This window comes from Priapulus caudatus, unplaced genomic scaffold (genome assembly GCF_000485595.1).
Source record: "Priapulus caudatus unplaced genomic scaffold, Priapulus_caudatus-5.0.1 Scaffold69, whole genome shotgun sequence".
Taxonomy (NCBI): domain Eukaryota; kingdom Metazoa; phylum Priapulida; class Priapulimorpha; order Priapulimorphida; family Priapulidae; genus Priapulus; species Priapulus caudatus.
The window spans coordinates 225100-236349 of NW_014577130.1; the positions used below are offsets into that span (position 1 = coordinate 225100).

At 48.2% G+C, this 11250-nt stretch overlaps 1 protein-coding gene across 1 annotated transcript in view; it reads left to right on the plus strand.

Annotated features, from left to right (window-relative positions):
• The window catches only part of LOC106821333 (NEDD8-activating enzyme E1 regulatory subunit-like), a 17677-nt gene that overhangs the window by 4152 nt on the left and 2275 nt on the right, over positions 1–11250 (plus strand). The gene's annotated exons all lie outside the window — the stretch shown is intronic.

An 11250-nucleotide genomic window follows, 5' to 3' on the forward strand; every position in this document is an offset into this window, starting at 1 on the left:
TAGTTCCATAACTCGCCGCTAGGGTGAATCGCGCATCCGTAACATAGGGATGACGCCCTGTCGCTAGCCGCATGTGCACAGGCACACTCCACAGCCCCGGCCACGGCACGGTTCAAGGATAGAGATGATGTCCAGTACGGTGATTGGATAGGATGATGTTAGTTGATAAGATAGGACTGGACATCTTCTCTATTCCTGAGCCTGGTGGCACTTGTGACTTGGAACGTCTCAATGAAAAAAACGTAAATAAACACGAAATGTATTTACTATAGGGGCCTACCAAAGTCTCAATGTTTCTCTACTCTATTTCGCCTATTATTGCCGCTAATTACCCGTAAATGCCGGTCAAATGCTCATCTGCAACACACAAGTACACCGCATGCACGCCCTGTCAGTGTGCACAAACAACACGAATAAGAGAGCAGGTAGGAAAGCGTGATCGCAAAATTCGCTTGTCGCTCGCTTCATTTCACACCTTGGCAAAAATGGAAATGGCCATAAGTCAGTTCAGGTTCAACGGATTTTGCTCATTTCTATAGTATGTGAATGAATAACGACTGGCCCCAAAACATATCACACGGGTTTTTTTTTTTTTTTTAATTATGCAAATTAGGTGGTTCCTGGAGTGGGTTTCCACTGATGTGGATTTAACCCTTGAGTCCAGTATAAAATAAAGAAACCGAAAACAACAACAACACAACAGGTAGATTTTGGCAATTTCTCTATGCATTTCAGTGTCTGCATGCCTATATGGCCAACGATAACTCAAGAACCGTTTGACCCACATGTTTCAAATTGAATAGGCCTACAGTTGTTACTCCTATGGGAGAGATTTGAACTTCCTGTTTTGGAGCACGCTAGTCGACCTACTTTTGAGCCACGCCCACTTTTTGGCAAAAATGAAAATGGCCATCTAAATTCATTCGATTTTGTTAAATTTTGGTATGTGAATGTGTAAGGCTAGCCCCAAACCAGTTGTTACTCCTATGGTAGAGAGATGACAATGTCCTATTACGTTTATTTCGTCTAACTGGTCAACAACTCTAGCTACAATCATACCTATATATACGTGTAATATTGTGTTTTAGATTCTTCGTTACAGTAAATTTGACTGGAATATTTTATTGTTGTTATTTGCGCGATATTCGAAAACCAAAATGGCGATCATTTAGGCATAGCGCCATCGCTCGTCAAGATTTCACATCTGAAACATTTATTTTCGCATCAAAACTTATGCATATATCATTATCAAGAGTATATAATGGGAGATATCCTATATAATGGGAGTTCTCCCATATATATACTCTTGCTTTATATATCCCCCTCCCTCTTCTATCACACCCAAGGTGAGCTACAGTGTCATTGACACTTTCATTATTATTGTAAGCAGATATATAGGTATAGTAAATAAATATTGATTATATTTATTACCATGTTTTTGGTAGTGTGGTCCAGAGGACACATCCGGAAAGCACATCGTGTAGGTACACTATCAGTTAGTATGGGATAACATATTGCATATGTGTGGTTATATGTTATCCGTTCTGCCACACATTAGCAAAAACACATTAATTAGTATATGCAAATTGCCAGTGGGTGGGACATTGTAGCTAATTTAAGTTAAGTCTCACGTTTATATTCTATCGATCAGAAGTCACTTATGTTTATCATGGGCGTATTAGGTGAGTCATCGATTATGTGGATGGGAATAAAGTGACAGTGGTGTGTGGCTCGAAATTTCCGTCTCTCCTTGCGACGACGGTCTAGCATTGGATCAACCGAGCAAAGGTATATGTATAATCGCTGCAATAACGATTCTAAACATAGATATGCTGCATATTGTTGATATTCACTTACAAAATATATATATAAAAATAAGAGTGACTGCAAATATTAGGTCAGCCTATTTTACAATTAATTATTTATTAGATTAAATGTAATTGTATACTCTACCAACTTTTTCATACACCGACCTAACCAAACCCTCTTGCTCGACATTGACTCTAAGGGATGGGTACACTTGACATAGAGTAGCTTCATATTAAAATTTTAGTAGTTTGACAATTCAAATAAGTTTAGCAACATTAATCCAAATACAATAATGCAATAAATTGTAGAATGATAAATGAAAACTGATTAGTTTCAATATTGACATAATGACACTATTTAGTAAAAAGTTGAAATTTAAATAAAAAACAGTCAATAATAGACAGACCTACATCCGTGCAAGTCCATTTACGATGATCGCAATCTGCGCTCCCGCGCGCACACTCATGACGTCGGTGAAGAATCCCGTCAATAAAAATTGCGAAAAAACTATTATTTAAGAATATTAAAATTAAAAAATATTAAATAAAATAATGAAATTTAAAATATTATATTATTTTAAAATTAATAATTATTGAGACGAATAAAAAAAAATCGCCCGTTGTTCGCAGGTGGCCCGCGGAACTGCTGTCGGGCTTGAATCCCGCGGGCACGTTTGACCTTTGCGTCACTTGCCTCGACCGAAGGCACCGGCAGAGTTACTCGAGAACAGAGCCGCGCTGGGACTTTCGAATTAACTTCGAGCGCGCTCGGTCGCGCGCAACGCGGCTTCGACGTGACCAATCGAACTCCGGGCACGCTATCGGCGCCTCTACGCGCGTCTTCGCTGCTGGGAGCCGAAGGTGTGCCCGTGCTGCTCGGATCGCGACGTCCTACGCGCTGTCCTTGCGGATAAGATGGCGGCCTGCGGTCGTTAACGGGAGCACGGCCGTCATTCGAGAGGCGGCATGATGTCGCGACAGCGGCGGGGATCCCCGACCTGCGCGCTGCTGACAGCCCTTCCGGAGCCCTCGTGGAGGAGTTTATGCCGGCCACTTGCTTAGCTGGGACTGGGGCCGCCGGTCCGAGCGCCACTGCGAAGAACGCGGAGTTGCACTCTGCGGCGCAGCTTCCATGCCTCCTGCCCACCTGTCCCCCCTCCGGCTCTCCGTCTCTGCGCCCTCGTCGGTACGCCGTGCCGCCTCGCTCCCTCTCTCCTTTCTCTCTCCCCCTGCGTACTCGTGAATGCGTCCTTCTCCCTAGCTTAGTCAGCTTTGCTCGCGATGTGGCTGCTCCGATCTCATTCCGAGATAGCCCGCCTCCGTCTGATAGCCCCTCGATGCCTTCGTTCCCGCGCGGACTTATCCCGTCCTGTGCCGCCTACGACACCGCGCGGGCTTGCCCGCTTTACGCCGGTGCGCGCGCGCGACGCCCAGCGACATGTAGGCTCCGGCGCGGTGAGCGGAGCTGAGGGTGTTTGTTCATATCTGGGTTACAGTTGGTGGCACAGCTGTGACTATACGACTATATTCTTTAATCTGGTATCATTGACGGAACGACAATCAGCCGTCGCTTTGGTGCTCATACGTATGCCGTGCTGGCGGTCTCAGTGCGCCAACAGTGTGACGATCGTCGGTGGTTCGCGGCGGTGGCTGGGCTTCTTTGTTAGTAGTTATGTGGACGGGTGGCAGGTGATGGTATCACCGTTGTTCGACAATCGAAGCCCTAACGTACGCGCGTATCAGCGTTAGCGGCGGCACCGCCGCCTGTCGTATCTATCGATGTCTCTGCTGAGCGACGCCGCCGGACCATGTTTCGCGCCCGGCGAATGTTCTCGTGTTTGGTAGATGTTGAGCGGTCAGCGACCGGCGTGTGCAACATTTTCGCTTGAATCTGGCGCGGCTGGCCCACGTCACGTCACGAACTCTGGTACGATCTGCTTATGATGCCGTTGTCAAGATCTGTAGTGATGGGTTAACGAGATATATCTTTTGCGATATGGCACTTGTAGCAACAAAATCGTGGTTGGCTGTATGATTTTATTTATTTGTACTATTTCATCGACATGTGTGGCAGCCGTCCTTCGGGCTGGTAGCAACAAAGTAGCCTCGGGTGTTACTGTATGTGGGCGGTGTGTCTCTAATTTCCATCCAACGGTTGGTGTTGGGGTGTGTGTGTGTTAAAGTTAAGGATGTGGTAGATAGTATGACTAATGCAGAGAGCCCATCGAGATACGGTTAACTCGGTTATTCTGGGCCTTTCGAGAGGGTGAGCATAACTTTATTGACATTTTTCTTTCCTGCGTATAGCACGGCGGTCAGGCATTTAGGTTCGATGCCAGCAGAGCAGTTCCCACAGGTCCTTATCAACTACTGAACGATGCCATATTCACAGACATAGATCAGTTCTGACGGCTCTTTCTTTCGGTTTATGCTATATAGGGCGTATATAATGAAATATTATTCAAGAGTATATGTGTATCAGTGAATCAGAGACATGGATCGCGGGCATGTACCCACACACGTTCAGGTTGTCTTATATCTACATTCACGTACCCCTTGTTCCCTAACCCTTTCCATATTATATTTCTTCCTTATTGCTTTCTGCCCAAGCTCTATATCTCTCTCTTTCTCTCTCTGCTCTCTCTCTCGTCTCTCTTTTTTCTCGTCTTCTCTCTCTTCTCTCTCTCTTCTCTCTCTTCTCTCTCTCTCTCTCTCTCTCCCTCTCTCTCCATCTTCCTATCACCCTCTGTTTCGCTCTTCCTTTACCATGATATTTCTTATCAAAGTAATTTACATCGCTATGTTATTAATTAGCAGCAATCTTGTTTGACATTAATATTAATTGGTTTGTCTGAACATTAAACTACCTTGTAGTGCACACAAGGCGAATACGCGCGGCGACCATCCCACGTTTTGCGCAGCACTAATGTAATAGTGATGTATATGTGTTATATAGCACTAGTGCGAAGTGATGTGTATAGATTCCTCGTGTATATTGGTTGTATGGTACATTCAGATGTTATTCTGTATGAAATAACTCATCTGTCCCTATCAGCTTATACTCGATCCTATGGGTCGTCTAGTATGCTATAGCGCTGACTCGCTAATTATCATACGCTAAGCAGCTACATGTGCTCTCTATGTAACGTTAATTTAGAGTTGGCTCGGGCTCGGCTCTTAGCCGCGGGCGTATCGGCGTCATTTTATTATTATTTTATCTTGGGCCAGTGCTTACTGACATAAAACAACAAAAGGTTTTCAAGCTTCGCGTCTGGAGAAAACACGGCGCCTAAAAACGGCGCTCCGTATTTGCTCGCGGGTTGGCGGGCGTGTTTTTCGCCTCTAGTGAGCATGTTCCGGGATCTGCGATAGGTTTCGTTTCATACACTGAGCCGCAAGTCTATCTCATACATGATTAGATTCAACCCAGCTGTTTGTACTTACCATTCGGTTCCTACAGTGATTAGAGTGTACTTAGCAGCATGTAGGGCGCAAGAAAATAACTTTTTGTCGCAGCTCGGGAGGAGTTCTGATCGCTTTTCTCATAGATATTCAGGATCATGCTGGATACTCGGCATGACGGGCTCGGGGTAGCATCAATTAGCTCTCGTCAAAATTTCATACCTTGGAACGAGTTCGGGAGCAGCGCACATGCTATCTCAAGTGGAATCTCTATTGAACGAGCCTTCACTGGGGAGATGGATTCTCGGAGAGACTTTGAACGCTCCATGCGCCCGTTTCGCGGCCTCCGAATGATCATTGTCGTCTCCCCTGGACCTCGTTGTTGTATGGTGCTCCTACAAGTTCCTAATACTTTGGCGGTGACTCTATCGTATATTTGGATAGTTCTCATTTGACTTTCGAGTTTGTCGCATTCTTTCGTATCTCAAAAATTTGACCGGCGGTTCAGCGGAAAAATAAAGCCCCGTTGTACACCAGAGACGGGGCTGTTTAGGGTCGAGCATTCGGCCCAGTGACCAATGGCGAAGCCTGCACTTCTTCATGGTTCGCAATCTTTCTTTTTCCTCATTGTCGTGTAATTCTGGCGATCATTAGCTACGTCTTGGATTCCGGTTATCGTATCAGCGCACACTGGCCTTGTTCGTCACTTAAGATCCAGGGGGGGGGCGGTGGCGTGAGGGGAAGGTAGTATGAGGAGTGGTCGTTGTGCGGTGTGTGTGAGTGCCGGGGAAGGCTCTCGAAGCGGACTAGTGTGCTCACGTGAGCGGGGAGGGGAGGCGGTGTGGCGGAGTGTGTTGGAGGGGGTAGCGCGGCTTGTTCTCGGAGCTATCTGCTCGCGGGCGGCTGCGGGGTTTTCGGATGGAAGATGACCAAAAATCACGTCGCGGGCTTCAGGCCGGGACAGCGTGTGCTGTGTGGTTGTCTGGAACGGGCCATTTTTTTCTTTAGCCCGAATGGAATTTTTATTAATTTTTTAATGAAAGGTAGATATCATTATCTTTTAAGATCTATCCTTTCATTGTTCTGTTCTTATTTTTCATTTAATATTCTTATAAATTAGTTTTTCGCAATTTTCTTCGTTACTTGACGCGGCTGTAATTATTCTCTTCATTCTGGGAGATCTTGCCATGACTGCTCGCTAGCGTTCGCGGCTGGTCCGTTTGGGTCCCTGATTCCTTCGCTCGCGCTTCCTTTCTTCGCCTCCGCACTAGTCGAGATCCGATCTTTCGAAATTTGGATTTTTTTGAGAATTGTAGCCACCCCCCAAGCCCGCACCGCCCCTCCGGGCACCGCCACCCGGCAAAAAACCTGCCACGCGTCCGAGCCGGCGCGTGATCGGGGAATGCAAGATGCGACTGCGTGAAGGAGCAGAGACTTTGATGAATGCTCGTTAGGATAGTTAACACGGCTTCTACCTGCGGTACGAATCCCAGGAGTCCCGCTACGGAAATCCTTCAAGGATCAGAGGGATTTAGCCATGCTGGTATTGATTGTATGATTAGTAGGATTAGGTTTCAGGATTAGCAATCACGTTATGTTAGGGATCAGTAGCGTGTGTTCTGTGGATAGTACGGACATGTAATCTCATTATGAGGACACCCCATGCGATAAACAACAATCGGCTATGCTAGCCAAAGTTGTCATTTAAACTTATAGCAGTGTATATCAGTTATATACAGGGTGATCGGCTACCTCTAGGCCAAGTGTCAGATCCAGCTTATCTGACCAGTGATCCATCTAGCACAGATATAGCGACAGTGTCATCCACAGCTACCTCGACAGTGATCGTACTACGCTCTACTAGCAGTGTCCATATCACTGAGTGTCATCAGTCGTTCATCTAGCTACGATCGACCGTGTCATCAACCTAACTACCATTGATCGTGCAGCATCTCCAGCTAACATTAGCATGTGCCACTCTAGCTATGTCGCCAAGCTGCATCTAGCACTATGTCTAGCAATGCTATTGCCTATGTAGCCAGATGCAGATCTAGCTACACCCGTATCAGCTGTCCTGTCCTAGCTACATGACAAGCTCTCGTATCTAACTACGATGATAGATGCCTCTAGCTATGTGAGCAGTGCCGTATCTAGTAAAGTATCGCCGCGTGTCATCTCCGCCTCTCGACAGCGCATCTATGTACTGCCGCAAGACGCTGCGCAATCCTGTGCTGCCGTCGTGCCGGGCTGTATGTGGCTCACAAGGAGAGCAGGGCGTTGCGGGAGTCTGGCAGCGCCTGTCACGGACCTCTGTCGGACACCGTCGAGACTCCAAACAGCGGCAGGTCGCTGCCTCAACTGCGCGCACGCTGGACGGACCATAGACGCCGGATCTCGGACGCCTTACGTGGGCGCTGCAGCCGGCCGCTGTACCGGCGCCCGCGCGGGCACGCCCGCGACTCGAGGCGTTGCCACGCGCGCGCGTTACACGCGCAGCCTGCGACGCGTCCGGCTGCCCGCGGCAGCGAGGTCGACTAGACGACTGTTGCCCGCTGTCTGCCGGACGGGCGCCGCCTTCCTGCGCACGTGACGCAGCGCTGCGCTCGCTCGCGCGGTCGAGCCGGCGCGGCCGGCAGCCGAGACGCCGCCGCTCCGCGCTAGACGAGCGCGCATGCCGACGACCGTTGCGGAGACACGCGACCGGCGTGTGTATGTGTGCTGCCGTGCGCGGTGGGCCGTTCCCGCGGCGAACACAGCCGCGTACCCGCTGTCGCGCGGCGCAGCGGGGGGGTGGAAGCACGGACATCGCAACTGCCTGAAGGCGATCGCGGCGCCAAGCGTGCCGCAGGCTGTCCGCCGAGATGGCGGGCGCTGACCGCGCGAACTCACCCTGCCCGCGCGGACGACCACTCACGGGCGCTTGCTTGGTTCGGCCTACGGAGCCGCTGAGTCGCGTCTCGTCCGCGCCGCGACTCGGTAGCGGGGCGACCTCCCGCGCACGCGAGACGCGCATCAGGTCGTCACGGCCGCTAATTCGTGTCCCTGTCTCAACATCACACGTACTACTACAGCCGGATCACGCAAAACGTCAACGCCGCTCCGAGGCTGTGATCCCGCGGCTTGGTCAAGAGTGATTAGTCGTTCAACCATCCGCTAGAGGTGCGATGCAAGAGGAAGAGTGATTAGCAGTTAGCTTAGAGGATGTGATGCGAGAGAAGAGTTTGATGAGTCTAGATGTATATGGTGACTGTGAGGTGCTGATGCGAGGGAGAGTGATAGCAGGTTAGACTCGTGTAGGTGCTGGACGGTGTGATGCGGCAGGGGAAGACGGATTAGCAGTTGTCAGATGTCTAGCGAATGCGGGCGAGGTGTGATGGTGAGAGGAAGAGTACATCCGATAGCCGTTATGATTGTCACCAACGCTGGGAGCATACGAGCGGGCGTCTGTGAGAGAACAGAGTAGCGTTGATGTCACCAAGGCTGACGAGCTACGAATGCGGGGAGAGACGAGATAGCGGTTAGAAGTGTTGGTGATCGCTGCGAGGGGATAGCGGCGCAGGGAGAGTCGATAGCAGTTAGCTAGAGGTGGGGATGCGACGGAAGGAGTGCATAGTCAGTTGGACCGCTGTAGTCCGGTGCGATGCGAGGGAAGAGTGATAGCAGTTCAGAAGATCTAGAGTTGCTGTAGGTGGGGATCAGTGAGGAGCGTGATAGCAGTTAGCATCGAGGATGCTGGTAGGCGCGATTGCGAGGAGAGTGGTAGCAGTAAGAACGAGGATGCTGTTTGCTAGGTTGCGATGCGAGTGGGGAGAGTGATAGCAGTTAGACACGAGGATGGATGTGGTGCGATGGCAGATAGGGAATGGTGATAGCAGTTAAACATCGAGGTGCTGTAGGTGCGATGCGAGGGAAGAGTGATAGCAGTTAACATCGAGGCATGGTTGTAAGGTGCAAGTGCGAGGGAGGAGTGATAGCGGTTTTAGGCATCGAGGCTGCTTGTAGAGTGCGAGGGAGGGATAGGGAGTAGATAGGCAGTTAGACATAGAGGATGCTTAGGCGCGATGCGAGGGAAAGAGTGGATAGCAGGTTAACATCACGAGGATTGTGTAGCGCGCTTAGATGCGAAGGCGAAGGAGTTGATTGCAGTTAGACATTCGCAGCGGTGCTGTGGGCCGTGCGAGTGGGAAGAGTGATAGTAGTTAACATCGAGGATGCTGGTAGGCGCGATAGCGACGGGGGAAGAGTGATAGCGTTTAGACACTTCGGGATTGCTGTAGGTGCGTCGCGCCGGGAGAGTGATAAGCGCAGATTAAACATCGAGGGATGCTTGTAGGTGCGATCGAGGAGAGTGATTAGCAGTATAGCACGAGGATGGGTATGGTGCGATGCGAGGGAGAGTGATAAGCAGTTAGACATCGAGGGATGCTGTAGGCGGATGCGAGGGATAGAGGTCAATGATAGCATTTACTCTGAGGATGTGTAGCGCGCTATGCGCAGACTGGCAGGGAGACAGAAGGTTTTATTAAATTCTTTACCTAATAAAGGCATTAGACGTAAGGATATGAGTGATTGAATCAGCAAGGCATTTGCTGTAGTAGCTGCTAGATTAGCAATATGAATTGCAATATGAATTGTAAACTACTAAATTTTAAATGGAACTCTTATAAGTGTACCCATCTTAGAGGTATCAGCAGAGGTTGGTAGGTCTGAGAGTGTGAGTATACAATTACATTTAATCTAATAAATAATTAATTGTAATAGGCTGACTAATATTTGGCGTCCTTTATTTGTAATATATCAGTATATTTGTAGTGTGAATATCAAAGACAATGATGCAAAGCCTATGTATGTGTTAGAATCGTGTATTGGACATGCGAGGTATTAGGACATCGAGGATGCTGTAGGTGCTGATTCAGCCATATACCTGGTATGGGCTCGGTTTAATCCAGATGCGTGCATAGCTAGTTAGCCGTCTACTGCGGAAGGAAGGTTCTGCTGTTAGGTGCGATGCGAGAGCGTTTTCGAGGGCAATGGTCACTTTATTTCGATCCTAGAGCCGTGAGAATTAGACTATCTCGATAAGGTACTGCTGAATAAGCAGTGTATGGCTTTGGTTATGGATAAGAATGAGCGAAGGGTTGGATGCTCTCTAGTACTTAATAGTTAGCAGCTATATGTGCACCCTCCTGGCAGGTTTGTGCATGTTATATGAGATTAGATCGTGTGTCTTTGGGCTAAGTAGGGTGTTAGCAAGTGGATCGGGTATTAAGACATGCTATTTAGAACACAGACATTGGCTGTGGATCTAGTGGCTGATCGCAATGGTACGTGATAAGGTGATAGTGGGTATAGTACAGCTTAGATAACCCGAGTAGGTGCTGTAGGTGCGATGGCGAGGTGGCTCGCCGAGAAGCTGTGTGTTCATGCGTGTACCGACTCACGCAGAAAACGCATATGCCGTGGTAGTAAGGTAATGCGTATAGACTCGGTAATGTTCTAGTTTACAGGGCAAGAGAATGTAGCATTAGATATCGAGGTGTACACTGCTGTATAGGCTGCGTAATCTGGTATACAATAGAGTAATAGAGGTGCAGATGACATGTTCACCGTGGTGTGATAGAGAGGTGAGGGGTATTTTAGCGAAGGTATATTATGGGGAACTCCCTTATTATAGGTATCTCCCATTATATCTCTATAGATATTTGCATAAGTTTTGATGCGGAATCATGTTTTCAGATGTGAAAGTCTGAAATTTGATTTGGTTTTGATGATCCTTGATCGACATTTTTGGTTTATCGAATTCGCAATACAGACATTATTATATTCACAGTCAATTTACTCGGAGTTAACGAGAATCTAAACACAATGTTACACGTATTAGGTGATGATATGTGAGTTGTTTGAAGGTTAGACGAAGATAGTGAATGGACATTGTCATCTCTCTCGCATAGGAGTAACAATGGTTTGGGGCTTGCTTACATTCAAGTTAGCCAACAGTTAACAAAATCGATGATTTAGTGGTCATGTTCTTTTGCCAAAA